Source organism: Dipteris shenzhenensis, chromosome 24 (assembly GCF_047967505.1).
Source record: "Dipteris shenzhenensis isolate YYH24624 ecotype China chromosome 24, Dip_SZ_1.0, whole genome shotgun sequence".
Lineage (NCBI taxonomy): Eukaryota > Viridiplantae > Streptophyta > Polypodiopsida > Gleicheniales > Dipteridaceae > Dipteris > Dipteris shenzhenensis.
In genome coordinates, this window is record NC_141619.1 from 46486594 (window position 1) to 46513161 (window position 26568).

The 26568-nt window shown below is 43.0% G+C and overlaps 1 protein-coding gene across 1 annotated transcript in view; it reads left to right on the forward strand.

Moving 5' to 3' along the window:
- LOC147886682 (neurochondrin family protein) overlaps positions 1–26568 on the forward strand; it is a 195434-nt gene that overhangs the window by 82034 nt on the left and 86832 nt on the right. The window lies entirely within an intron of this gene.

A 26568-nucleotide genomic window follows, 5' to 3' on the forward strand; every position in this document is an offset into this window, starting at 1 on the left:
TTGAATGCGAAATGTCCACCACAAATCCCCTCATGATTTGCCTCAAGCACATGCATGATCTCAGCTTGCCATGGGATTCTTCTCAAGACTAAATCTGCACCCTTCATATACAAAACATCGTCAATAAGACAATAAGGCTCACAAGTCTTAACAAATCTATACCTCTTTTCTTTCGGAACCTCTTCTGGCACTTTTCCTGTGAGCAAGAAAGCCTCCACATTCGAAAGATACTCTCTCCCTCTGTACAAAGGTTCTTGAACTTTCACTACACACACCTGAACATTTTCCTCTCCACAAGCAGCATCATGTGCCTCATGATTCAAGTTTCTGTCCACATGCTGTAACAACCATGCATCAAAGTGTCTGAGTAACTTTTTAACAATATTAACCCAATTCTTTAAATGTTCATGCTTTATCTTCCATACCCCCAGAATCTGTTTTACAACCAGCATTGAATCACCTTTTATGATCAGTCTTTTTATTCCCATCTTCAAACATGATTGCAAACCTTAGCTAAAGCAGCATATTCAGCTTCATTATTGCTGCTTACCTTCAAGGGAAAACCTGATTTCCGAATTACCTTACCATCAAGATCATAGACAACCATTCCACCAGTTGCTTTGTCAATACTCTTCCTGTAAGAACCATCAAAGAACAAGGTATAGCTGTTTTCTAAACTTTTTTCCTGCACTCGTTCAGTGTGATCTTCCACTTCCTTGACTAAAATAGGAGTATCTTTATAAGTAAGCAAATCGGCTAGGGTTGCTCTGGTTGAGTTTTCTACCAGGAAAGTAAAAGTATACTCCTACAATTCTGTTACCCATCTCACCATACTTCGTGAAAAATTAATACCATTCACAAGTTGTGGCAACAGAGTACAACTGGTAAGTACCACAAAAGAATGAGGCAGTAAATAATTCCGAAATCTTCTACATGCAAATACAAAGCTGGCTAATACCAATTCAGCAGCTGAATACTTCTTCTCTGCTTCACTTTTTACCCTACTACCAAAAAACACAGGCCTCATATACCTTGATTGCTCTCCCTGCTGCAATAAAATGGCTCCCAATGCATCTGGCCCTACTAAAGGATTGACATAGAAAGTCTTCTCGAAATCAGGAGCTTTAACACTTGACACTCTTCCAACAATCTCTTTGACTGCTTCAAAAACTTCTCCACATTCACTTGTCCATTGCAAAGGCACCTTCTTCACTGCTTGTTGTAATGGATACAAAACTTGAGAAAGCATAGAAATGAATTTGGAAAGATACTTAACCTTTTGCAAGAAAGTATGCAACTGCCTTGTCTCTGTTGGAGGTGCTAGAGTAACCAGTGCTTTGATCTTCTCAGGGTCTAGCTCTATTCCATTTTCAGAAACAACATGACCCAATACTTTAATACTTGGCCATGCCAACTTACATTTTTTGGGATTAAGCTGTCCTCCACTATCATCAATTCTCCCAAGTACTCGATCCAGTTTGGAACAATGATCCTTCCGATTACTAAAAATATAAATATCATCAATAAAAGCCTTGCAAAATTTATCAAGAAAAGGGATAAGTACCTCATTTGTGTTCTGATAATGCGAGGGAGCATTCTTCAAACCAAAAGGCATCTTCTTATAAGAAAAGCAACCCCAGGGAGTAATGAAAGTTGTCTTTGTCTGGTCTTCAGGAGCAATTGCAATCTGAAAATAGCCCGAATACCCATCACATAAACTATACATCTCATGACCGGCTATCTTATCCAGTATGTCATCCACATGTGGGAGAGGATAGTGATTACTCTTCGTCATAGCATTCAACGGTTTGTAATTAACACATACTCTTCATCGTCCATCTTTCTTTGGTACGATAACCACAGGGCTGGCCCAGTCAGAATGTACAATGGGAACAATTATATCAGCCTTAAGCAACTTGACCACCTCCTCTCGAAGTACTCTCACTTGCTCAGGACTCAATCTTTTCATTTTCTGAAATACTGACCTTGCATCTTCTTTTAATTCAATCTTCAAAGGCTTCCCTTTAAACCCTCTAATCTCTTCATACGATGTGATAAACAAATAGGGATACTTGCGCAACATGGCTGAATACTCTTCCTTTTCTTTCAGAGTAAGATCTGGATTAATCATTTGCTGTACTAATTCCTGTGTTGGGACAGGTGCCTCTTTAGATTGCATAAACTCCTCCATTGTTTCAAATTTGTCCTCTTCTAACTGATGTACAGTTTCAGCCTGCTCACTTGTATCCAAAAAGTTCACTCCCTCAATAAAAGCAACCTGGGCTTCATCACTGTCAGAAGTAATACTACTTTCTTCTTTACTCGTGGTCTCACTCTGTTTTTCTTCTTCTTCGATTGGGCTTGATATCTCAGCATGACTTACCATATCAAAACTGAACTTTTTACCATTAGATGTATATATTGAGATTATTCCCTTCCCCCAATTTGGAATAGCTCCCACTTTCCTCAACCAAGGTCTATCTAAAATGAGAGGATAAGCACCCATACCTGCCGGCATAACATGACAATCTATTCTGCAATGCACATTGAAGATTTCCAACCCCCAAACTCTTCACTTTGGCGTGGTTGGCCATTCTTATTCGGAAGTGAGAAGGATCAGTAACCTCCAAACCCAACCTCTCAACACAAGATTGACTCATCACACATATCTGGGCACCTCCATCAATGTATGCCTCTCCAAGCTCATATCCTTTATGCCATGCCTCCACCGAAGGGCAAATATCAGGAAGCTCCGAAATAGACATAATATTTTTTGCTACTTTATGCACAACTCTCTTCTTACCTGGATTTACAGCTTTCCTCCATTCTCTCTTCAGCCTTGGACAGAGCCCAACCATCTGTGCAAAAGTAATATCCACCTTTCTATTAGACAAATCAGCAATCAAGTCATATTCAGCCTGCTCCTTCCCCAAGGGATAATCAGCTGTTTTGTATTTCTCTCTGGGCTTCCTTACCTTTTTCCTCTGGTAAGTAACAACATCTTCAACCTGCTTACTCTTTTTAACACTTGGCTCTCCTTCTTCATCCCTGTCTCTCTTCCCAAGAGGCAAAACATCCAAATCACTCTCTTCCAATCCAAGCACGCTGACAAACTTACCTTTCCCTTTATCTTCAAAAGAAACCTTCTTTACTCCGTTACTACTTGAAGGTCCAGGCTCTTTTATCTCCACTCCATGATCAGTTGACCTATCATTTAAATTTGAAGGAAGTGGGTACACATCACCACCAACTCTAGGGGGCTTATCACATTGTGTACTATAATGTCCCCAATCTAGACAATTGAAGCATTGCACATACGGAGCGTACACTCCTCGTCCTCTCCCGCCTTGCAAAGGTGCTTGAACACTTGAATTGGATGCATTACCTGCTCCTCTATCACCTGGAGTCCGACCTCGTCCTCTTCCTGCCATAAGGTTTAAACTGAGATTCTTCATTAATTCAGCCATTTCATGAATTTCATCCTTCATTGATCCCTCTTTCTTTTCTTCTGGCCTCACTGGCTCAATAACATTCTGCACAGGCATCTCCATAATAGAAGGAACAACGGGCACGCCATAATCCAACTGAATTATCCTTCTTTGCTTCCTCTCTTTCTCCTTAGCCACTCTCAGGGCTTCCTCAAAAGTTGGCAGGTCCTTCACCTCAACCTTCACCCGTATCTCAGGCTTTAATCCTGCAATAAATCTATCCTTCTTTATGACACGAGGTGGTACTTCTGGCAAAAGAATTGCCTGCCATTTATTCCACATGACCATAAATCTGCTCACATAATCATCCACAGTTTGGTCTTTCCTTTGATACAAAGCACATAACTCCCTCCATACTCCATCTGCATCCTTGGTACATGCAAACCGTGTTAAAAAACCACTTCTTACCTCTCCATAAGTGAGATTCCTGCGTTCTCCTTGCTCATTTTGAAAACTGGCCTGAAATTCCTGCAACCATGTATGGGCTTCTCCCATCAAGCAAAAAAATAAAATTTGTAGCAACACTTCGGGTGCATTTCTGTCTTTTACAAGAGCTGTGAACTCCATACTCTCAATAAACTTTTCGGGGTCTTCATTGGGTAAACCATAAAATCTTGCAAAATCTTGAGCCATTTTCCAAGATCACTGAGTACTCCTTGACTTGGGTGGACTTTCACTCACCAAAACAAAGACCTTCCCCAGCAGGATCGCCAACACAATGATGTGAAAAAAAAAGAAACACAAGACTGTCCTCAGACAAACACAAAATGACTCAGTACTTTATTGCTGACCCCATACAATCATATCCACTTCTTCAGAATCCAACTCTAGAGACAAAATCGTATCTTCAGGACTTCTTCGGGATCAGTACTGTAATATGGTAGCTCTTAAGGTAGAGCCTATGCACCGACTTTCAGAGCGGGTATCCAGAGCACACAAGTAACAAGTCAACCTCCCACACAATCTGACTAGAACACACCCAGGCTCTTTGAAAGAGGGGAGAGACTACACAGCCCAAAACAAACTGAACTTAGAACTGCACTTTTCCCCAAAATAAAACTCAGAAAGCAGTCAGCCTCAAAACACTATGAACCCATAGCCCAGTGCTCAATGGCCAGCACGACTCCCAAGGCCACAAGCTGTTCAAAAGAAGAACTGGCGGGTATCATCATCTGAAAACCTGCAGGTATATTCACCGTACAAGCAGCCGTACAATTATACGTACGACAGTAGGCCCGTACAATCACATAGAAATCCGTACAGTCTGCATTTAATGACGACCATCTTTCGTACAGCTCGTAGAAGCCATCTTTAATGACCCGTACGTGCCTGTTCAGCCTGTAATCAAGGCACCGTACTACCAGCCCGTACTGATCAACGATTACACCCCGTACAATCTCGTATTGCAGCCCATACAAAACCCACACTTCAGATTTCGTACCACCCGTACGGCTCTTTCTAGCCTTCATTCAACGCACGCCATCCGATGCAAGGCTACGCTTGTTCCCAAAGCTCCCTTCTCATCACGTACTAGCCCGTATTCTTCATAGGTGCTCAGCCCTTTGTTTATGCACACACACAGCCTCTTTCATCTACGGAATCCCCCTCCTACAGTGTAGCCCTTCAACCAGCTAGCAGTTGCGATCCTTGCGCTGCTCTCTCCTCTTCACTCTGGGAGCCTCCCACTATCGCACCCAGCTCTTCGTACAGCTCATCCGCCCTTCACCGACTCCTCCCTCTTCTCCTTTATCTGCAAGCCCAAGACTCCACGTACCATGCTCGCTCATCAACCAGAAGCTCCCCTCTTCTATTACGTAGCCACATGTATGAGCATGATGCCTTCTCAATCTGTCCAGCCACCTCAGCCTTATCTACCACCTCACTAGTGACATTTTACCACTCTCAAGACATTTCCCCCAAATCACATTAAATGCACATTTTGGACCTTTAGTCACATTGCATTTCATCATCTCCCTGATAAGTCCCTGCAAAAAACTTTTAGTCTTTCAAGTTCAAAATAAAAAGGTCTTTTACATGTGCAGCCGGTTACATTGGCTTATTCACACACAACCCGCAAATTAACACTATCATGTGTTCAGTGTCTACCCTCATGCACAATCTATGTGGAGAAAAATATATACACATTTTATACTATCACCGGGAAGAACCCTGGATGTCGCCCAAATGGCGATCAGTGTGTGAACAGTGTCAGCCGAAATACTGGCTAGGGTGTGCGAGGGATGAACTTGAGATCCGTCCAAGGCCTCCGTGCATCTAGCCCTTCAAATATGCCAAGCAGTGATGCTACCCAGTATCTCCCAAGTAGTATCCCCATCAGCATGTACTGGTCTATAGTGGGAGATAGACACATCCTCAAGAGAGCAAGCCTCGCCTAGGTGACGTGTAATCCATATGGTCCAAGAAGCATCCTGTCACTCATAGAAGATTTGAGGCCCTGATAGGGAGAGCCAAGCTAGTGATCCCCATGTCATGAAGAAACGAGAAGGAACAAAAGTACGGAGGATCTTGGCAATTCCCATTCAAATGGCTCTCGCATGCTTGTAGTCCCATAGACAATTATAAATTGACTCAATAGTAGACGAGTACCTGGGACAAGTGGGGTCTGTCCCAAATCTAGACCTCCACCTGTTCACTGCAATCCCTCCATAAATAGAAAGCCAAAAAATAGAGTGACCTTTCTATTTCTTCGAGATCTCCAGAGCCTCCGCCAGAACACCGTCTGCAAATTAGGAGAAACCTGATAACTCCCCCAATGAGGGGCCCTGGAAGGTCTCCAGCCTCTACAACTGATCTAGAACTTTCTAGCATTATTGGCCATGTAACTAAAAAAAGGAAGGCTCTTCTCTTGGTTCCCTACAACAACCCATTCCCACTCTCCTGGGTCCACTGAAGAAACTTTATCGGGACTCCTCCCAAGAGCCACAACCTCCAAGAACCCAAAAGAGAAAAACGAGGGCTCGGATCAATATGCCATGCAAAGTCCTTGCCCTGATCCAAAAAGTCTATGATCCTGACAGGGTGAAAAGGCATGCCCAAAAGAAAATCCTCTAAAGAAATAAGCAGCCTGCCACTTGCCTGTACATAAAAAACCAAGGCATGCTCATGTGCTCCCAAAAAAGCTATAACCTAGAGAGGAATGCCTGTCCTCGAGAAAGCCCCCATCCACACGGAGCAAACAACGGTGGGCCTGTCTTCTATATCCACCCAGTCATGGGGGAGGGTTGCATCAATCTGAAGTATCCTCCCCCTCTGCGCATCCTCTGAGGTGACTAAATGTTTGCTATTGGCGAACTTCTGGAACCTCTTGAAAGCTTTCCAAGAACCTATGGAGGTAGCGAGGCCTCTCTCCCACCTGGACCACTGCATATAGTGAGACATACCAAGCTGCCTACCATGTTCATCAAGTATACTGTCAGTCCACATAATTGGCTGCCTATCAATATCTTCGATAGAAGAGGGAGGAACTCTCCGAAGGGTACTTCTGAAGCTGGCCCAAGCCTTCAGAATCGCAACCATAAGTGGGGAGGATGGAGATCTGAGGCGGGCTGAGGTGAAGATCCATTTGGCATTGTCCATCCAATCTCCCCCTGAGGAGGGGCTGCAAGCCTGGATACTGTGAATGAAGAAGTTTTTCCAAGGCTCATCCCCAATCATAAGTCCTCTAAGCACAAACTTGCAAATCAAGGCCTTACATTGCAAGTATGGATCTATGATGTTTAGACCCTCCTACTGTGTGGGAAGGATCAAGGTGTCCCAAGCTACTCTGGCAATAGTGTTTGCAGTGCCATCTAGCCCACTCCATAAAAAATTCCTGATAGGCCTTATGACCTGAGTGATACAACCTCTGGAACTGCACCAATAGGAGCACACATACCAGGTTGTTGCCAGCAAAACCTGGTTCACAACCACCACTCTGGATGCAAGGTCCAGTCTAGTTGAACTCTAGAAAAGGAGTTTCCTCCTAATGCTCTCCAACACAGGAGCAAACTACTGCAAAGCAGAGATGCCCAAACCGACCTGGCATCCTAGGTATCTAACTGACACACCCCTTTGAATCCATGTGAAATCCAAATCAGCCCCCCAATCTGGAGTGCCATTGTCACAAATCGAAAAGCCATTGGACTTGTTCCAATTGATGTGAGCACCTGTTGCTGTACAAAACAAATCCAAAGCTGTCTTGAAGGAAGTGAGAGTCTGAGGAGAGGCCTCCAAGAAGATAATAAATCTCTTCTCGCAGAGCACGGATAATAAATCTTGCTAAGAGGGAAACACAAGCTTTCTTTTAAGTCTCTTTTTCAATTTATGAGGCTACTTGATAGTTTTATCGAAGATAATGTCAGGTGGAGTTGTTACTTCGCATGTATTCAACCATTGGAGGGATAAGGTGATGTTTGTCAAGATGTACGTCGTCACTATATGGTTTCTTTGGCAAAGAATGATGTACATTGATACTTGTTTTGCTTGGGTTGGCTACAACTGTTGGTATACAGTTGAAGGGAAGCTTCTATTGAAAAAAAGCCTCTCTCAAATCAACATTGCAGTTTTTTTTCCCTCTTCCCTAAAACTTGACAAGGTAGTGGTACGTGCTCATTGTCATTTGGATGCCCCGTGTGGCTTCGAAAGGTGTTGCTCGGGCTGCACATTAGATTGCAGCTATACTAGTTGGTTTTTATTCATGTGGATATATAGAGCCATGTGAGTTTTCCATTTCAGAGGTTGCAATGGCCTCTAAAGATTTCTTTATCTATTACCAGCAGCTAACCGCCATGAAAATGAATGTTTTCTTGTTCCTCCATTTGCAGCTTCTAGCTTTGCTCCATTTTTTTGGATTCATGTCTTGAGTTTGGGTCTGCAACTAATTTGCCACTCATCTTCTTGTAATGGGCAGTTGGTACAATACTCTGCAGTGTGTAGAGATATTGCAACTGTGTGGAAGACGTAATGGTGTGCCTTATTGCTTGCTTGTGCTTTATCATGGGCATGTTTCGTTGGCTTGAAATTGTGATTTTGATGGTGGGGAAGTGCAACGTTCCTACATGAGATGATTGAGCAAACTTCTATAGGAGAGGAATGCCTTACAATTGTTGAGAGAGACCAAACCTGTGTGGTACTGTAGTGGGAAACCTGTTGCTATTTTTGGGGTAGAGGAATATTTATGGCAGCACAATTAAGATCCTAGCTACATATGGTTCCTACGTTCTCATCTCAAGAGGTTCAGGAACTGTTTTGGAATGCTCATTCATTGTGACTTTGGTCTCTCACTAATATTGTTGCTCTTTCCTACTCATTGTGTTACAAGACATCTCTACATCTCAACAATTGAATCGAGTTTGTTGCATGCTATTGGTTACATGAGTTATCTTGGTTTGAATGGTCTGCCTCTACCACATATTGGACACGGGGTTATTGTTCCTCTAGAGCTTAGTGGATTATTTTATTGATTGGTGGATGTAAGGTTGGATTGCTAAACTTCTATGCCCCCAACATTAGAGCCTAGATGAGATCGTGTCCTTCTATGGAAGGAACTGCTGTCTTGGACCTTCATTGCAGAGTCTTGGATTATTCGAGGTGATTTCAACATGGTTGAGATGCCTTCAGATAAAAAAGGAGGCAGAGAAGGTGACATTCACTCTTTGGAGAGAGCAGCTTGGGATGCCTTCTTGTTTTAGTTCAGTGGCAGAGATATTTGGTATGATAATGCTTTTCACACTCAGTCACAATCACTCATGTTTTCATGGTCGAACAGGAGGGTGTAGATGCCTATCCATGCATGGATTGATAGATTTTATGTGGATGGTTGGGCTCTTGATAGAGGTGGGGTTAGTTTGCATTAGCACTGGGGTGTTGTTACGCTCTAGCCGAGGTAGCATGACCTCGGAAGAATCAGTCGACATTTCCATTAAAGGATCTATATTTGTAATATATTTGTTTGCGCTTCATGTAAATGATCGAGAGGGAATTAATGTCAAGGTCCTAGGTGAGGGTTCATAGCACCAAACTAGGTGGATCTAAGGCTAAGGGCCTAATGCATGAAATGTGCCTAGGGGCAAAGGAAATTAAAGCATCCCAAGAGAGGGGTGAAATGTTGCATTAGTAAGGCCCTATAATGATGACATGTGGCATCTAGATCCATCTAGGGAGATGGGGCTTGTTGAAGCTAGTGAGAGATGAGAAGGAGTTTTCACGTATGTTTTGGAATTAGAATTTTCTCAGTTGGCTCTCACGTTTCAGCAAGGTTGGCTGGTTGGAACAATATTGGTGCTTCTCCCGTGATTTGTCTGTAGTTAGAAGTTAGTGGTCAATATTTGGTATCAGAGCTGTAAGGTTGACGAAAAAAAAAATCTAGAGGGGATCTGTGGGTTTGGACGAGAAGTCCAACGTGAGCGTGAATTGAAAGACCTGCGGAGGAATTTGACGGGCAGGTTTTGCGCTCTAGGCTGACAGCTTGTCGTAGGAGCGTAGGGGCTTGAACGTCGCTCTTCTCTGTGTGCCAGTCACAAGGACGATGCAATAGCTAGTGCTCAAGGAACCTGCTTGCACTAGAGAAAGTCGTCGAGGCCTTAATCTGCAGTGCAACAATGAACGTCACTTAGCGGGGTCTATGGCAGTCTTGCGGGATGTGCGATGGTTGATAAGCCACACAAGTTTTGTGATGGAAGACCAGAGCTTCAGGAAGGGCGAAGGGATGGACGAAGCGTGATCTAACGACGAACGAGAAGGACCACCAAACAGTTGCTATCAGTGAAGAACGCATCACTGATCGTTGGTGGCGGATAGCAAGTGTGGAGCTGTGAAGTCGAAAGCCACAAATGGTCGTTGAAGGACCAGAGCGCAGGCACAGGGTGCGTGATAGTTTGTGGTTTAACAGAGAGATTGATCGGCGCTCACGTAGAGATTCCAAACATACGGGAGGCTTTCATTGAGATATGTGGATTGGACGACGAACAGCGTGGGCGTGTAATCAGAGAGCTTCGCGTGACGCAAAACGGAGAACAGAATTGGGCTCTTGACCTCCACGTGACAGGCTGATCTGAAGCGGTCGGGTACAAGGCCTATGTGGACTGTTCGTGGGTTTGGACGTGGTCATGAATAAACCAGTGAGCAAAGTGTTGGCGCTGCTCTTTATTTCTAGAGATAAGGAACTAATTCGTGAATTGGGACGAAACCAGTGAGCAGAGTTCGATCAGAGAACAGGGCGTACGTGGAAGCTGCAGGCTTCGGGGACTCGAATCGCGTGGAGCTTCCAGGGAGCATTAAAATTTTCCTTAATTATAAGATTTTGGTTTTTTTGTGTGCAGCCTATTAATTTTGTACAGCAAAGTTTACAATTTACTATGCCTGTGCATATGCCAGTGTGCTTCAGTCAGAGTTAGTTTGTAGGAGTTTCCCTAGTATAGGGAAAAGCGCTATTTGGGTTATGCATGTGTCAAATGCCTAGTCAGTGTACATGTGGGATTGCAGGCATTCCCTAGTATAGGGAATTGTGTCAAAGTGCTAGTACACTGAATTGTGTCAGCTTGTAAATACAGTGTTCTAGAGGTGTTTATTAAAAAACAAAACAAAACACCTATTGAACTGAATGAAAGCAGAAGAAGGGGCTTCCAGGAGGGACCCTGGTGAGTCAGGAGTCTGGCCAACCAAGCAGGTGTCGCGCCCAGGAGCTCACACCTTATTTGGCAGGATTGCATTACTTGAGGATGCCTTGCAACAGTTATTAGCGCAACAGTTACAGGCCAATGCAGGGTAGTCTAAGCTTAGAAGAGTAATACACAGTATATCTGCCAGACCTTCTCGAGATGAGAAGGGAAAGGCTCCAATGGAACCAGAGTCTAGTGTCCATACGGTCGAGCCTAGGAAGGCTAAACTACCTAATATTGTCAATTACAGGCCGGAAAAGTATTCTGGTCGGATGAATGACCGTAGTTCTGATGTCATTGAGACCTGGTTACACAAATGGGACGAGGCGTTCGCCATTTGTGAAATCAGGAATGATATCAAGAAGATCCGCGAGGCCACCCACATGTTTAGTGAGGCAGCGGATCGGTGGGGTGGATTAAACAACAGAAAGATGGTATAGCATCCACTACCTGGGAGGGGTTTGAAAGAGAATTCAGAAAACACTTCTTACCTCCTGACGAAGCATCCCGAGCTTGGAATCAGTATAGGAACCTTCGTCAGAGAAATTTGTCAGTGGCAGAATACACTGATAAGTTTCGAGAGAGTGTAATGAAGGTTGATGAACCCCTGCCTCAATCAATCCAAGTGAAAGATTTCATATTTAGATTGAATGATCGAATCAAAATGGAAGTTCGGGCTAAGTACGCGAACAAGTTAGATGATGCAATAGCTATAGCCCTGAACTATGAAGATGCCAAGGGCAGCAGGCCAAGTGGGTTTGCACAGGTTGGAACCCAGCATGGGTACCAAAAGAGATCTGGGTTTAAGAAGAAATAGATTAGTAGAGGGAGTGGTTCTCAGCCGAGTGGTCAAGTCAAGCAGGCGAAGCCAGCTGAAACTCCTAAATCAAGTACCACCATTGGAGTGAAGAGGAAAGTAACTCCAATGGCAGCCCGGGCTTGGTCTAAGTCTCCCTTAAACCTAGAGCAAAGAGAAAAAGCGAGGAGAGAAGGCTTGTATTTTGGTTGCCTTCAGCCTCATCAGTGGAAGGATTGTCCACGTAATAAGGATCGTCGGATGGCTGAGATGGTAGTCTCAGAATGCGACGTGGAAATGGAGGGAAGTCCCAAAGTGGAAGAGATGCAGATTCAGCTAGCGGGATCTTCTCAGAGGTCAGTACCTTGTTTGTTATGTGTGTCTGTTGCTAAGCTAGTAACGAGTGCACCTGATAACATCCTATCTAAGCCCGCAGCAATGGGATATACAGCCTTTAATGATACGGAGTTAATTAAAATGAAAGTGCAAGTGGCCAATCATGATGTCATTGTGTTGTTTGACTCGGCGTCAACTCACAATGTGATTAACTCCAAGCTCGTGAAGAGGCTGAAGGTAAAGACAAGTCCATTTGACTATGCGTATACAGTCAGGATGGCAGATGGAAGTTTAACTGAAGTATGGGACCAAAGGGTTACCCAGTTGGAACTTCGTATTCAGGACTATGCTGAGAAGCTTGATTTTAAAAAGACCAAGCTTGCTCATGCAGATATAGCCCTGGGTATGGCGTGGCATTCTAGGAAGAATCCAACCATTGATTGAAAAGAGCACGTATATCAATTCAAGATGAATGATGTGCTTTATGTCTTGCGAGGTGAGAAAGATTCAACCAAGTTGGGGCAGATTCAACCAAGTTTCTCACCTTTTGCTTCGCCAGTGATATTAAAGAAGAAAAAGGATGATACGTTTTGCCTCTGTATAGATTACAGAGCATTGAATAATATCACTGTTAAGCACAAGTATCCGATGGCTCGGATTGATGATATGCATTACATGGAGCCGTGATTTTCAGCAAGATAGATCTTAAGTGTGGCTACCATCAGATCCGGATTAGAGCCGAGGATGTGCATAAAACCGCTTTCAGAAGCAGGTTTGGTCATTATGAGTTTTTGGTAATGCCCGAGCCGAGGATGTGCATAAAACCGCTTTCAGAAGCAGGTTTGGTCATTATGAGTTTTTGGTAATGCCCTTCGGACATACCAATGCTCCTGCTACATTCGTCATGCTTATGAACGATTTACTACGTTCGTATATCGAAAAGTTTGTAGTATATTTTATTGACGATATTTTAGTGTTCAGTAAAAGTATTACTGAGCATCGTGAACACTTAAGAGTAGTGTTCAGTACTTTGAGGAAAGCCAGTCTTTATGTAAATAAAAAGAAAACTATACTGTGTATGGTTAGGCTTGAATATTTAGGATTCATAATTACTCCGGAGGGGGTAGAAATGGATCCGAAGAAAGTGGCTGCGATACTAACTTGGCCAATCCCTCAGAGTCTGACCGCGTTGCGATCATTCTTGGGATTTGTCCAATTTTATAGAAGGCATATCAAAGGATATTCCGAAATAGTATCGCCATTGACTGATCTGACCTTAGATAAAGTACCTTTTATATGGGGACAGAATCAACAAGAAAGTTTTAACACCATAAAACAAGCTGTGGTCACAAGATTGGTGTTAAAAATAGTTGATCCCTAGAAACCGTTGTTCATGGAAACCGATGCAAGTGGCATTGTGGTAGGAGCAGTTCTCCTTCAAGAGGGAAGGCCAGTAGCCTTTGAAAGCAAGAAGCTTTCTCCCTGTCAAAGGAATTGGCCAACTCATGAATTGGAGTTGTATGCTGTTATCTATGCTTTGAAAACATGGAGGCATTATTTGTATGGTTCAGAGTTTTATGTGGATGTGGATCATGATACTTTGAAACATTTTTATAAACAACCTGACTTGAGGGGCCGCCAAGCTAGGTGGGCAGAGCTCATGCAGGAGTTTAATTTAACGATTCGGTACCGAAGAGGGAAGGATAATAAGGTTGCTGATGCGTTGTCTCGCATTATGCACAATATGAGTTTCACGGTATTAGAGAGTGCTCTAATGACTGAGATCTGAGAAACTTAAAAGGTGGACGAGTTTCTCTAGAGCTTATGGCCTAAAGCTCATGTGTTAAAACCCTGGGAAAACGAAAAGGATGACCTGGCATCCAGAAAAGGCCAAACATATGCAAGATATACCATAAGGGATGGTATGCTGAAAAGAAATTGCAAGGTTATAGTACCTAGTCAGAATGATCTCAGGCAGAGAGTCATTCGACAGTGCCATGATAGCCCATGTGCGGGACATCCAGGGGTCTAGAAGAGGTATGATCTCGTGAAGCGAGATTTCTTTTGGCCAAAGATGAAAAAGCATATTCATGAATATGTGACACGGTGTTTCTCGTGTCAGGTAAGCAAGGCCGAGCGGGTGAAGCCACCCGGACATTTACAGCCCTTGGAAATACCACTGAGTAAGTGGGAGAGCATTTCCATGGACTTTATTGTAGGGCTGCCTACAAGACAAGGAGGGTATGATTCTATCCTTGTGGTGATTGATCGTCTAACCAAGATGGCTCACTTCATTCCGACTAGAGAGTCTGCTAGTGCCCCGCAAGGATTTGTTTATTAGACATATATTTCGTCTGCATGGATTGCCTAGATCCATAGTGTTAGACAGAGATGTCAGATTTACCGGTCATTTTTGGACAGCGGTATTTGAGACACTAAGGACTGAGTTGGGAATGAGTAGTGGGGATCATCCTGAGACGGATGGTCAGACGGAGAGAGTCAACCAGACTTTAGAGGATATGTTGAGGGCATATGTGTCATTGAGGCAACATACGTGGGACAAGTGGTTGCCATTGTTGGAGTTTGCCTACAATGATAGAAAACATTCCTCTACCAGGTTCAGTCCGTTTGAGCTGAACTATGGTTATAGACCAGCAAATCCAACTATAGTTGGAGTACTTCAGAAAGTGCCTAGTGCCGTGAACTTTATGGTTCAGATGCGGGAGATGCTAGCACTTGCGGGAGCTAATATCCGCCAGGCTATGGATAGAGCCAAGGTGTATGCGGATGAAAACCGGTCTATAAGAGTATTTAAGGAAGGAGAAAAAGTTTTTCTCAGAGTTCCTTTGCACTCGAAGTCGTTGACTTCAGGAGAGTGTGCTAAGTTATCACCTCGATAATGTGGGCCGTGGTTAATTCTAAAGAGAATAGGCAAGGTAGCCTATAAATTAGAATTGCCACAGGGGTGTAAGGTGCACCCGGTTTTTAATGTTTCGTGCTTAAAGAAATTTTTACATACAGGTGACTTACTAATCGAAGGTGTGGTTTTGTTTCAGGAGATAGAGGATAATGCGAGGCTCAAACCAACAAGAATCCTGGACCGAGGAACAATGCAAATACGAAATCGGAAGATACCCACGGTATTGGTTGCATGGCATGGTCAGCCTCTATCCGAAGCTACCTGGAAATCCGTATACTAGTTGTGGAGAGTGTTCCCAGACTTTATCATCGGAGGACGCAGATATCGGAAGAGGGAAGGATTGTTACGCTCTAGCTGAGGTAGCATGACCTCGGAAGAATTGGTCGACATTTCCCTTAAAGAATCTATATTTGTAATATATTTGTTTGCGCTTCATGTAAATGATCGAGAGGGAATTAATGTCAAGGTCCTAGGTGAGGGTTGATAGCACCAGAGTAGGTGGATCTAAGGCTAAGGGCCTAATGCATGAAATGTGCCTAGGGGCAAAGGAAATTAAAGCATCCCAAGAGAGGGGTGAAATGTTGCATTAGTAAGGCCCTATAATGATGACATGTGGCATCTAGATCCATCTAGGGAGATGGGGTTTGTTGAAGCTAGTGAGAGATGAGAAGGAGTTTTCACGTATGTTTTGGAATTAGAATTTTCTCACTTGGCTCTCACATTTCAGCAAGGTTGGCTGGGTGTAAGAATATTGGTGCTTCTCCCGTGATTTGTCTGTAGTTAGAAGTTAGTGGTTAACAAGTGTCCACTTCATGATGGTTTCAGAGCCTCGGTCGGGAGGCCACTGTATCAGTATTAGGATTCCAGATGCCTTTTATGCAGAGGAGGGCCTCACAAAGGCTGTTTTGAAGATTTGGTATTCTCACATACATGATGGACAGCCTCACCCGTCATAGGTGGCTGCAGCCCTTACTGATATTAACGATTTTTATCACTCAGTCCATACTTCTAGATCTCATTCATGATTCACAGACGGGCTTTGTACATGACAGAAGCATATTTTGGAAGGATTTTTCATACGCAGCATATAGTTTTGTACTCCCATCTTGGAAGGAGACTGGATGGACAACACTAGATGGATTTTTACTTCAGCCCCGCTTAGATATCGCTCCTCACCTCTTATGGCTGCCATTCTGAAAGCTTGGGACAGCTTCTGATGTATACTTAGGGAGTTTTCCCCTCCTCTCGTGGAATCAAAGCATACTTGATGAGCATGGCAGACCACTAGGCACTTCACATTATATGCAGTGGTCCAGATGGGAGAGGGGCCCTACATTCACTGTGAGATCTTGGAAAGCTCAGAGAGTTTTATCAGTTGGTCATCTCAGAGGGAATGCAGAGAGGATTCATAAGAGGGAGTGCAGGGAGATTAATCAGAGGGAGTGTAGGGAGGATTCATCAGCAGATTGATGCAGCCATTCCTGTGGACTGGATGGATACGGATGATATGCCTATTATGGATTCCACTTGGTTGGCTGCTTTCACTAGGACGGGTATTCCTATTTAGGTTATTGCTTTGCAGGATGCACATGAGGATCCCCTATTTTTTTATGTTCGGGCACTGAGGCTACACATGTCTTTTGATGATATCCTTCAGGGGGTTCCCTTCCAGCTGTGGTCATGATTGGACGCTATATGGAGCAGGGTATAGATTCATAGTGGTACTTGGATCCCGATCCTATTCTTCTGGCCTTGGGTTCATGGAGACTTTGGCTCTATGGAGGTGTCCCCATCAGATCTTTGCAGTGGGACCCTGGGGAGTGGGAGTGGATTGATGAAGGGCACCGAGAGAAGAGCATCCCCTTTTTTTGTTACATGTTTAGAAATGCAAGGAGATTTCAGCTTAGTTGTAGAGGTTGGAGGCCCTCTAGATCCCCTCTTTGGGATAGCTTTCACATTTTTGCAGATGTGTAGAATAACCTTTGGAGGAGACTCTGGAAATTCCTTAGAAATAGAAAAATCACTCTCTTCTTTTGCTTTCTATTTACGAAGGGATTGCAGTGAACATGTGGAAGTCCAGGTTCAGGGATGACCCTACATGTCCTCGTTGCCCTTGTGCAGTTGAGACAATTCAGCATTGCCTTTGGGGGTTGCAGATTGGCGAGGACGATCTGGAAGGGTGTTGCTAGGATCTTATGTACTCTCCATTCATAACCCTTCTTCATGACCTGGGGCTCAGTTGTGTACATCATGCCAATAAATACATGAGAGAAATCAAAGCTCAAAAAGAGCTAGCAAATAACTAGGGTTGAGGCTGAAAATGCCATGTCAACCCTGAAATAGAATCAGAGAAGAAAGGAGATCCCCTCCATACTGTGAAAAAAATATTCCTCCTAGCAGAGGCTGCTCTCGATGACTCCTACATGCTCGCCCAGATGACCATCAAGGTATGTATACTATCGGTCCAAATACTGGCCAATGTTTGAGAGGGGTGATCCATCCAATGCCTCTGTATATCTGGCTCTCCAAATATGCCATGCTGCAATACTAGCCGGAATCTCCCATGAAGTGTCTACAAAAGCATGTGGAATGAGACATCTTGCAGAGGATATGACTCTACTACGTGTCGATGAACAAAAAAAGCCCCATCTAAATCATGTTCCTCAAAGAAGACCTGAGGCCCTCTGCAAGAGAACTTAATAGAAGTACTTTTGTTGAATGAGAGATCCGTTGCAAACCCTATTCTCAGAGTTAATCAATACCTCCTCAATATCTTCGTCACTTGACATCAACCCCTTGACATTGGAAGGGAGTTTTAATCTATATTCTACTATCAACCCCTTGGACATTAGAAGGAAGTTTTAATTTATATTGGCACAGAGAGAGTGATTTTCAGTTTTTTGGAAGATTTTGTTTCTTGACTTGTTTATTTTTGCTTAGTCACCTTCTTCCTTTCTTCTTTATTTCTTGTTTTCTTTCTCTTTTGTTTATTTGATGTATTTAGTAAGCACTGGGTTTGCCCAAGAGACTCCGCGGGTCTTTAGAAACCTAGTATAGCTGCTTATGCTTGGGCACTGATGACAACATAAGTGTTGATTTGCTTGCTAAGTATGTTTACTTTTGTTTTTCATAAAAGTTTTTGTTTACCTCTTTTTTCTTCTCTTTCATTTTCTCTTTTATTTGCTGTGTAGATTTTTGGTCTTTAGAACAACAAAAAATCGAAATTTGTATGATTGGACTTATTCTAGTCTTACAAAGGTATATATATATTCTACTATCATTTATTTTCCGAATGTTGTGGAAAGGGCCGCATTATCTATGCGAAATCTTTGGATATTTTCTAGTCCTAAGTGTTCGAATCCTTTGGAATTCTCAGGTATACCCACATGTCTTCCTTAAGAATCCTAGGGGTGCACTTTTGATCTGCATAAAACTTTGTTGTAGATTATAATAACATTTCTCACACATATGCCAAGAAATCTTTAGCTATCTATACCCCCACATTCTTAAGAACCCATGGCCATCAGTGATTTAGGATGTTATCCATGCATAAGCATTATCTTATAGTAGAATGCTTTGCTTTGCTATAGGCAATTTCCATCATTGGAAGGAACGTCTCCCAATCTGATGGTTTGCTGGAGACGTATGCTCTGAGCATCTCCTATGTAACTTGATTCTCTGTTTTTTGAGAATGATCAGCCTAGCTCAAGATGATTTGAATGACACCAACACAACCATATTTGATGACACTCCATACAAGCTCATGTGGAACAAGCCAGGCTCTTACCTCATCTTTCCAAAGATGACGAGCCAAAAACCTGAGTAGCTTCATAAAAACAACAATAATTGATTGGTTATGGAGGTGGTTGTATGCTTCAGATTGCCCTGAGTTCACTTGTGACACTATCGCCAACATACAACTAGATTTAGAGACAGTGTTTGTTATGAAGAGGTATCAGACGCTTCTAGGATTGGATATAGAAACCTTGTACTTTTCCCCTTGTCTTGTATCCCCCATATTGTAAAAAGAGAATGAGAATACATATACTTTTTCTTGCTCAATTTTCTTTCCAAGATGTTCGTTATTAGTTTTGATTTCTTCCTTTTTTAATTAGTTTTGTTGCTACCATTTGTAAGTGCAAACTCAACAATACATTTCTTAATTCTCTATTAATCCAGAGCATACATATATTCATCTTATTTAATGCGGACTTGGTGGTAGCCAATCTTCGTATCAATCTTAGAGGAATACTTTGCACCATTAATCCTTTTTAAGATGTATTCAATGCAAGGCATGGGGAGTAAATGGTGCACCGGGCAGATACTTGGGAAAATGTGAGTGTGCAAACGCTCCTGACATGCTCTTCATGTGGGACATTACTCACAATCAACTTGTTCAGTGTCCAATAGTCAACACAAAGACGTGATGACTTATCCTTCTTTTGGACAAAGAGGTTAGGAGATTCAAACGGTGGGGATGAAGGGCAGATAAAACATGCACATATTAATTGATATAATTGCTGCTCCAATTCACCCTCCATGGATTTTGAGAGCTTGTATGGAAATTTATGATGGAATATAAAAGGAAGAACTAGAAACTAGAAAACTAGAAGTAAAATAAGAACAAGATTGAAAGACAGACAAAGAGTTACCTTGTAGATGAGTGTAGACAAGACACAAGCTAGATAGATTGATTGCAATGATGTGACCCATGAATATATGGGCCAAAGTACAAGACATAAAGCAAGAGTGCTTATGGGATAATTGTAGAGGTGCCACATGGCACACACTCAAGACACAAAGACTAGACTAGACTTAGACAAATGTAGACTAGGGAAATAGTACACTTAGTGTGCACTTATCTCCAACACCCTCCTTAAGTGGACACTAGGAGTAAGACAGAAAGACAAGACTAGAAGACAGACATAAAGACTGATAGACTGAGAGACAAGATAGAAGACATGACAGACAAAGATCTTGAGACACCCCTCCTCAAGTGATATCCTCATATGGGTCCACAAGGGTAGGGACAGGATGGATCTAAAACAAAACACAGTCAGATTGATAGACAAATAGACAGACAGACAAGACTAGATAGACAGAAGACTGACTGTAGACAAACAGAAAGACCAAGACGCTAGAACCCCTTGACCTACATCATCGGTGGTCAAAGTGGTAGACAAGAAATATGAAGTAATCAGAAAGCCCACTTCTCATCATATGAGGAAGGAACAACAGGATCTGCTGATGGAGATGTTGTAGCAACATGGGCTGCGGTAGATGCAGGGGCTAATGTAGAGGGTTTGGAGTAGCAGTCCTTCTCCCGGTGATTGTCACGGCCACAAATGGTGCATGGATGAGCCTTGAAACAGTCCTTCTCCATATGATTAGTTTTGCCACAATGGGTGCAAGGCTTTCTTACCTTAGAACTTCCTTTCTTTGCTAAAAATGCAATGTTAGTTACCTTTCGTTGTTGAGTTCTTTCTTCCTCTTGGAGAGCATTGATGATACCTTCAAGAGAAGGATTATTGTGATACTTGAAGGTAGTGACAAGAGTAGCATAGGTGTCAGGTAAGCTTTTGAGAAGCACAGCAATAGCAATATCTTCGGAGATGGGGGACTTCACTGATGCAAGATGAACCATAAGACTGTGAAGATAATTGATATGAGAGGCTATAGTAGCTCCCTCCTGCATATGTAGATCAAAGAATGAAATCATAAGTGCAATCTTAGAGTTTTTAGAGCGGGGTCCAAAAAGGGTATCCAAGACGAACCCAAACAAAAAGGAAATCAAACTCCTGTCTAGGTGGATGTACACCAAAAAGCCAGAAGAACTTGCCAAAAGCAGTTTGAGGAAACCGAGCTCTCAAAAACTGCCCAAGGAAGTCCAAAAATGCACGAGAGGAAGGACAATGCCAGAGGAGATGAGGCACTGTCTCTCTCAGAGCCAGACATCTGTGACAAAAAGATGAAGCAATATGTCGGCGTGCCAAAAGCTGTCCATGAGGAAGAACACCTAATAAAGCTCTCCACAAGAAAACCTACTAACGGAGAGGAATCTTAGAATGGCAAATCTATCTCAAACTTTTCCACCACCATTTCACGGGCTGTCCTTTGGTTTCTCATTTGTTGATGAATTGGAAACATATCCTCTCTCTCTTGGAATGGCATGGCAGTGATTCATTGCAGGGCAACTCTTTTAGAGCTGAAAGTATACATTGGTCTAGAGTGTTTGCCCTTCCTTTGGATTTGCAGGAGCCTCGACACACACACAGAGTCTGAATTTTCACTCCTCTTGTCTCCCTATGGAGGGCAATAGGGCACATAGTGCTTTGTATCTTCCATTTCTGAGATGGTGCTGTGAAAAAGACTGCTGTAATCCAAGAGGCATTTTCAAAATAGGCTGATGGAGTCTGTGGCCCAGCAAGAAATCCCATCAAGGTAATTTGAAAATTTAGAAATCCTGGAGCTGAACCTGGTCTTGTTGCGGTCCAAAAGCCAGCCCTCGGCAGGGGAGCAATTGACCTGATTTGCAACAGAGAATGCACCAAGCTGTTTTCTAACCTGATGTTCTGTTTTGATGCTGGTGCTTCTGAAAGTGATAAAAAATGGCACAATTCTGGGACAGTTCCTGAGCGTCCATTGATACGATTTCTGAGCAAATATTTGAGTCTACTTGAACCGCCTATTTGAACAATCAAACCTGGTTGGAGCCCAGCAATGGTGCGATTTGTGGAGCAGAAAATTGGCTTGGCTTTGAATGGAGCAGCAACATAGGTGCAACCTTGGTGGCACAATTTCTAACAACAGCAATCCTTGGCGTTATTTTCTTGGACAGAGAGAGATTGTAAAGATATCATTATCCTACATGTTGCCTTTAGACTTAACGTATTGAAACTCTAGGCCCATCAGAACTCTTGTGGGACAAATCCTAAGCCTAGCAATACTCCAAAAGCCTCATACCTCTATCTAATTTTCCCCACCACTAAGCATTTGTTGTCTCGATTAATGGTAGACAAGGAAAAGGGAACATGTTTCCCCCTATGGCATAAAATACATGAAAAGCACTGATGTGTTTCTGAGCTAGCATCAAGGAAAAAGATCAATGAGAACTCTTTCATGACCAAACATACAATCAATCATGAATAAATCATGTCTTCTGCACACCCAATGAACTAAGGTAGTCTCTCATGTGAGTGCATATGTAATAGTGGGCTGGTGTTAGTAATTGCAGGGAGCCTTCTGGAGCAGGTCCTTCATGCCTGGGGTTCTATTCAGCATTGCCTTTGGGAGGGAGTGCAAGCAGGCCAAGTTATTTGGGTTGGGATCGCAGGACTTATAGGCAGATTTTTCCCTTTCACCCTAAACCTTACTTGTGGCTCTATAGCCTGGTTTTCATTGACTGGGTGTCAGGTTTTTATGAGAGGGAAGACTCTTTCTGGGCTATCAAGCTCTGTTGTCATATTTAATTTTTTTCTGTCCTCTGGAGGCAATTCTAGATTCACAGGTCAGAGCTCTTCAAGGACCTTTGGATACGACTTGCCAGTATTACTGCTTGGCATATTTGGAGAGCTAGATGCATATGTGCATACACTGGTGGTTACTTGGGTGGGTTCCAAGGCTCTTGCAGATCAGCAACTTCAATGAGGAGGCCCCTTCTCAGAGAATGGACACACAACCCTTTCTTCAACGAGTCTCCCGGTGGTTTGGTTTGCATTTTCAGCCACCTTCTGGGCTCTTTCATGCTTTGCATGGTGTATTGATGCCATGAGTCTTTATTCTCATGTATCAGTTTCTTTCATACTCAATACAAGATAGTGGGCTGGTCTGGCGAACCTCCCTCTCTAACCATTACCCATACGACTCAGACATACACACACAGTAAGGAGTTTCTTTAGAGGATCTCCCTGCTCTTGCCATCACCTCATACAAAGCACTCTCCTCATACACATTTTTACCTACTATTTCATTTGTAACAACATGGTCTGCATCCCAACAATAACAAAATAACCCATAAGTACATAGTCCAAAGAATCACACTAGGAATCTTGTTGTATACAGTTACTCCACTTTGAAGCCAATGCTACCAATGTTATATCTTCACACTGCTATAGCCTATGACAAACATGGCAGATTTCTAGACTGCCACCACAAGAACATGCAGAAATCTGTTGCAACTGTAGATGTGCTACAATCTGAGTAAACATTTAACCACTTTTGTCAAAGATCTTCAACCCTTAAGATTTGACGTAGATGCAACAGCCATTAGAAAGGAACCTGTTTATTAATTAAAAACTTCCCCATACTACAATTGCAACTATACAACATTGTTGTGAAATGAGAAATAACAACAAGATGCTGCAGCACACCATTCTGACGAAGCTCTTGTGCCATGACAACCCTTAGCTCTCACCAAATCTCTCTTGCTCTTAAAGATGTTAGCACTTGGGTTGCCTTTTGTTGCCGATGGCCTCCTACAGTTGAGCTATATGAGGCATGCAGAATATTTATGATAAGGAGTAGGAAAGGTACAATATACTTTTGATATCAATGTCTTGCAAGAGTTGTGCTGGCTTATTAGCTGAGCAAGAACGCTCACTGTCGGCAACCTCAAGTAATGTTTACTTGAAGATGAAACATAATGGTTTATCACACCTATATCAGTAATCAATTTCCTGCAAGCGCGCCTTTCCACAGTAGGTATTCGATATGTCTGTCATCTGAAGGAGCAAGTGGAGAAAGGTTGTGAACACAAGTGAACAAGAAGTGGTCACACAAAAACTCCAATAGAATGCTCAATGCAAATGAAGTACAAGTACTTGGTATATATAGTACCCAAGTACTTCACACCAAAATAGACTAAGTCCTAGTCTATCCTACACCACCATATCATTGTATGTGTCTACAAATCCCCCCTCAATGATATGGCTGAAGTACTTTGGAATGATCTCAGAAGTACTTGCTGCACCTAAAGTGCCATGGTTGCACAAATTCATCCATGTGTGGATATAGCAACCTATGGGAGTACAAAAGAAACAATGTCATTTTACAACCCCCCTTGACATTGTTTTAATGTCTCTGATCCCCAAGCCATGTCGATGACATGTGAAAAGAGGTGCTGACAGGCTTTTGGTGAAGATATTTGCCACATTGTCCTCAATGGAACAATAGATAAGGTCCATGAAGCCATCTGAAATACAAACCCGTATGTAGTGATGATGATTTTCAATGTATTTCATGCGAGCATGAAAGACAGGATTTTTGCCAATGGCAATGCAACTCTGGCTGTCACAAAGGATAGAGGTTGCCTAACCATCCTGTGCATGATGCAAGTCATGCAAAAGATTCCTTAACCACATACATTCCATAGTGGCTGCATTTGCTGCTTTATACTCTGTTTCACTAGAGGAAAGAGAGGCTTGGTCTTGCTTCTTACTGAGCCAAGAGATACAAGCTGAGCCCAATGAGAAGTAATAGCCGGAAGTGGATCTTCTATCATCAATGTCCCCTAACCAATCAGAGTCTGTGAAACCACTTAGAGAAATGTTACAAGCTGAAGCATAATGCAAACCATAAGAGAGAGTGCCATGCACATATCTGAGAACTCTTTTGGTTGCATTCCAATGTGTTACAATAGGACAATGCATAAACTGACCATAGTCACATTTTTTTCACCTTCGGACCTGAACTTGCGTTTGTACTTGCATTCCCCTCATGCTTGGGCTGATATGCATGGCTGGTCTTTTTCTGAAAATGACCTCCCCTTTTCTCAAATTTGCCCTTTCCATCGGTGGCAAGAGCTTACTCTCACCTTGACGGGAGTAATAGGCAAAATTGGAGGTCCTCTCCTCTTCATTGTGAGTGCTAATACCTTGTGCTTCATTTTATGCGTGTATGGATTGCCAATATGTGTCGCACAACAACCCAACCAACTGATCAAATGAGAGAGGACTGCCTTGAGCATTATAGTCAAGACGTAACAAATGTGCCATAGGAGGGAGCCAAGCTATTGAGAGTGATAGAGACGGATTTCTTGTCCTCTATTTCCTCATCAATACTTACAAGCTGATCTCTGGGATCAGTGATCTTGGTAATGTGCTCTATGATGACCTGACCTTCTTGCATCTTTTGCTCCTTAAGTTTATTTGTCAATACAATGACCCTTGCCTCATTCTTAACATGATACATGTTTGCCAACTTGTCTCATGCATCCTTTGCATCTTTGCATGACTTAATGGTCGTCATAATGTGCCTCTTCACTGATGAGGCAATCAAGACCATCATAATACTAAGGCTCTCATTCTGAGACATCCTGACTGCAAAAATAACACTGACTGCAAATGCACCTGCAAATAAAAATGCAACCGAAATAAAATTGCCTTTGACTGATCTGTGCAATCATTGCACGAATTGCATCAACCGTTGCGAGGTGGAACTAATTGATTTACAATCAAATCAAAGAATGCACTTCAAGTGCATATGTGTGCCTGTGGGCACGCCAAAATCTCCAAATGCAATCTGAAAATGCACCTTGAGTGCAAATGTGTGCCTGTGGGTACACCAAATTGCCAAGTGCACCTGCAAAAATAACATGTACGCAAATGCCCAAATGCAACTGCTGCAAAAAGAACCTGTGCACCAAAGAAATGTGCAGGAGCAACTGTTGTACGGAAGGGCTAACAACAAGCAGCACGGAGTGTATTGTGTACGGGCAGGTGACTGACAAAGCTGAGAGCTACTGATGCAACTGCTGTACGGACAGGGCTGTACGGCTTGTATGTGAATGGACACAGCTAAAGGTACGTGTACGGCAGATACGACACGATGGTACAGCGTCTGTCCAGACAACTGCACGTATGAAGGTACGGACAGCTGTAGGTACGGTGAGCTGTACGGCGTGTAGCAGGTACGGGAATTCCATACAGTCTGTATGGATTGTACGGACACAAGGCGCTGCTGTAGGTATAGAATGTATGGACCAATGGAGGTGGAGGTGGAGCTGGACAAGCTAGAGCTGAGTGGAAAGTTCTACTGAGCAGGGGCTCCGAATGAGCTGAAGTCCAACAGGATGGACGGAGCACACATGGAAAACTTGCTTGGTGACAAGAAGTAAGGCTGGATCCGGAAGCTAGTGAGTGTGGCTCTGATACCACATGAAGGAACAAGTGGAGGAGAAAGGTTCTGAACACAAGTGAACAAGAAGTGGTCACACACAAACTCCAATAGAATGCTCAATGCAAATGAAGTACAAGTACTTTGTATATGCATCTTCAATTCTCTCACCTCTTGCTGTAGGAAAAAAATACGTTCGTGTTGACCAAGAATGGGTGTCTTTAGACCTCCGTAGTAGAATATATGTGCATGTGGAGA